Source organism: Oryzias latipes, chromosome 13, assembly GCF_002234675.1.
Source record: "Oryzias latipes chromosome 13, ASM223467v1".
Taxonomy (NCBI): domain Eukaryota; kingdom Metazoa; phylum Chordata; class Actinopteri; order Beloniformes; family Adrianichthyidae; genus Oryzias; species Oryzias latipes.
Window position 1 is genome coordinate 7737445 of NC_019871.2, and position 4201 is coordinate 7741645.

The window sequence follows — 4201 nt, forward strand, 5'->3', positions numbered from 1 at the left end:
CAGTGGTCACCAATCCTGGTCCTCAAGGGCCACCATCCAGTAGGGTTTATATGTTTCTTTGCTCCCCAGATGTGAATCAACAGGTGATTAACCACCTCCTGCAGAACTTGAGGAGGCAATTCAACCACTGCAGCAGATCTGTTGGAGCAGGAAAACAGCTAAAACATCCAGAACAGTGACCTTCAAGGACCAGGATGGGAGACCACTGATATACAGTAACAGTAAAAACAATACTAGAAATGTAAATGCTTTACACTTTATTTGGGCAGCACCATCATCAGTACAGCATTTGAATTGTGGTAGCAGTATTACACATTTTTTAAAATATTAAATGCATTAAGTACATGAACCGTGGCGTACTCCATCTGGTTGACACGCTGGTCATGAATACTTCCAGATTTTAAACAAGACACTGAAAAAAAAACATTATAAAAACATAAACATAAAAACATTCTCTGAAACTTGCAGACTATCAAATCCATGAACCAATTTGAGAACCAAATTAAGATTAAAAATAAGAAAAAAGATGGAAGAGAAACCAGTCCGCATACTGTAGATCATAGCAGTAGCCTTAGAACCTGCTCTGCCCTACATTTGCTGACAAAGGCTTTCTTGAGCTTGGCCTCTTCAATTTGTTCCCAACCAGGTAGAGTGGCACATCTTAGGACATCAGCTGTAAGACAAGAACATTAAAATCTGGCATGAGTAAATTGATAATAGACCGCACATAACAAACAAAGATAACACTTCAAGCTAGAAGCAAACTGTAGTTTTATAAAAGCAGCTGCATAATGCTACCATAAGATTACGTTTCTGTCATCCCTAAAAGCAGCCACACGTCGCTAGAGAGGACATCTGTTTCAGTTAAAAGAATTGAAATGCAGCATACTATGGGCATTAACTATTTAACAAATAAGGTTCAAATCTGTTTCATTTCATTTTTCATGATACAGTCCAGATCAAACATTTAAGAAATGATCAAGTCACATTTTGCATGGTTGGCTCTTAACAAGGGAAAAATAATACCCATGTCTTAATTGGGACGCTGAGGGCTGATAGTGTCAGACGGCAAACTGTGGAATAAGATATTTCAACGAATATATATTATGCTATGATTAAGAATTTTGTGGTCAATATTTTTTGGATTGTTCAGAATATTTCCATTAGTTTTTTAAATGAGAGCACTTTGGCTTAGGTCTTTGTTCTGTTTGAGACTGAAGAATTATCCCTTAGTGTTACAAAAGTAAAGATTGGAAAAAAGTCTGTTATACTTAGAAAACTTCATAAAGCCACCCTTTAAATTGTATTTTATTTCTTTTACTGTGACACAATCTTGCTATTTAAATCAAATTACCCCAAAATAAGGATTTTCAAAGCTAAATTTTAGGTTAGCCAGGGCTGCTCATTCCTGGTCCTTGGGATCTACCACCCTGCCTGTTTTCCAGATCTCCAAGCCCTGCTAGCTGTTGATCAGCTCAACCAGATGTCTCCACATTCTGACTGAATGAACACACCTGGTCCAGGTAATCAGCAGCAAGCAATTCAGGGAGAGTTGGAAAACAGGCAGGCTGGTAGATCTCAAGGACCAGGGATGAGCAGCCCAGAGTTAGATTAATAAAAGATTAATTAGAATAATTAACTGCAGGTCATGATTAACTAACCACACCCAAAAATGAATCGCATGACAGCACTCATAAATATGTACCTTTGCAGAAACTCCAGGGTTGAAGCCAGCTCAGTTGGATAATGACTGTTAAAGCAGAAGTAGCTTCTGAACATCAGGCACAGTGCTGCAATGTTGTTGTGTACAATGGAGCGGTTCCAACTCAGCATGAACCTCCTTGGGGAAAAGCAAGACTGTCCTAAAGACAGAACAATGGATAAAGTAAACATGTCACTCATGTACAGTGTACAAAGACAAAACCTTTAGAATAATTTAGCATTTGAAACTTTACTTACCACATAAATAACAGTTGGAGTCAACGGCACCTGCTGCAGTTGGACCTCGTCTGCATCTTCTACAAGAACATGGCATCCTCCTCATTAAAGTAGCAGAGCAGAAGAAAGCGCATCTCTTTAACATCTCATCTCTTCTGAGCAGCCACTCTGCTCTCCCCGCATCATCTGCAGCCTTTTAGAGTTTGGAAAAACGTCTTGCTTTCATCATTTCTGCAACAAGAGTGCAAACCATTTCCTTCCTAGTCTTGGGCCAGGTCCCTTTCCAAAGACTCTCCAAAGACTGCACAAATTCCTCAGAAAACTTACTCCATGGAATTTCAAAGCAGTCCTCCCAGTCAATGTATGTACAGTCCTTGGCTTCTGGAAGATGTGGATGACGAACTCCTCGGTGACAATAACAAAAGTGATGGTGATTGTGCTGGTGAGGTCTCAACAGATGACGATGTGCTGTTCTCTGGCGTTTGGTCTGCAACAAAAAACAAACAAACAGTATAAGTGTATTAAGTTTACACTGTACTGTCAGTGTGTTACCCATTCATATTCATATCCACTTCTGTGCATTACAAAAACTAATTTGTAATGTTTGAGACTCACATTTCAATTTCCAGAGAGCAAGACGTTTCCGGGCTTGAAGAGGTCTCAAAGCTGGCAGCAAGTCAGCCTCTTCTATGAATCGTAGATCCTCATACAACTCCATTTATTCCAATGGACTGCAAGTGTTCTTCCAGGATGTCTTTTGTGGCTCTGGTAGGACTTCCATAATGGCAGTGTGGAGGAACATGGGTTCTGATTCACTCATTTTCACGTGTAGAATTTAGATCACCTTGAATCAGAGAGGGGAAAAAAAACATGATGTACACACATTTTATACAGAACAAAGTAAGATCTGGAAAGGTTTTTAAATATGATTTATGATTCACTAAAATCCTCGAACATATCAGTGTTGACATTTGTTGGCTTGGCTACATCTGTGCTCTCTAAACATCTCCACCACTGACAGAGGGCTGAGAACATGTTTTCCTATACAGTACATACTTAAATTTTCAGATTATGCTTTCTAGACATGTGAGCAGTTAATGATGACTTTATTTAAACACATGTCCATAACCAGTTTCAAAAGATGACATGACAGGACAAACGTCTGCAAGATGATCTTTTAAACAAGATAAAAGCATTTTACAGCGTAAAAATTGAACATACAGTGAAACTGCACATTTTGAAGTTAGCAATAATGGAAATGGTTTGTAGTGTCGTCACACTGAATGGGATGAACCCTGCAGACCCTTAACTGAAGAGCAAAATGTCTTCCAACAGTTACTTAGCACTCACGCGTTTGGAAAAATATCAAGGCTCATTCTGTAAACTCTGCACTGCAAATAACTCTTCAATGTCTCTATTTTTTATTACAAAAAGCACAAGTAAACCTTTGTAAAATGTAATAATTACTTATACAGCCAAAGCCACCGCGAGTAGCCCAGACGTCTGCATTACTGGCGGAGCTAGCTTAAAACATCTTTAGCATTCAACTGAGTTCAGAGTTGGAGGAAAGAAATCGCAAACTTACCGTGCAAACTTCAAACATTTTACTTGAATCTTTTCCAGACAAGCAAAAAAAATGTTGGAGATTCATCCCACGGATTGTTAAAACGCAGAAAAAATACGACAAGCGCTCGTCAGAAGTCTCTCGTTCTCTGCACTTCTCCCGCTTGCAGATTCCGGCCCGTTGGTGACGTCAACCACAGACTTTTCCCTCCCACTGTGATCAACCAATCAGAAATCTGTGTCAAGTGAGGCTGTGATACAGTTTAAAATTCAAATCGGGTTACTCCAGGCTTCTGTTTGTTCAATATGATGCAGACTAAAATCAAGAAAACAGAAAATATTTTCAGCTTGTAAGGCTGCATGAAGGGGGATTGTTAAAGACAAAGATAAATTAACTCAAACTGAACCCCATAAATCTGTACCACCCTAAAGTTGATTTATTTATTTGATTATTTTTATTTGTGTATTTTATTTGTTTGTTTCAAATGTAAAATCTATTTTTTGTTCACTTTAAGGTGATCCAAATATGATCCCAAATGTCCTTTATTTAGTTCAGACATCAATGTGTTAAATGTTTTATACCCACCAATATATAAGTGTGTGTATATGCACATATGCGTGTATGCATGTGTGCCAGTGCATGCGTGTGTTTGTGTTTAACTAAACCTAGCATCATTAACCCAACATACATTCTTGTTCA

At 38.6% G+C, this 4201-nt stretch overlaps 1 long non-coding RNA gene across 2 annotated transcripts; it reads right to left on the reverse strand.

Annotated features, from left to right (window-relative positions):
* Positions 1-240: 240 nt before the first annotated feature.
* On the reverse strand, positions 241-3962 carry LOC105355386. 2 transcript variants are annotated; one of them, XR_002874513.1, is made up of 6 exons: positions 3524-3955; positions 2554-2782; positions 2266-2425; positions 1960-2169; positions 1706-1862; positions 241-673 (listed from the first exon to the last, which is right to left on the reverse strand). It is a non-coding gene; the product is annotated as an uncharacterized LOC105355386 (long non-coding RNA). The 2 variants fall into 2 exon arrangements; XR_002874512.1 differs by having other exon boundaries at positions 1960-2425; positions 3524-3962.
* Between the last annotated feature and the right edge of the window lie 239 nt (positions 3963-4201).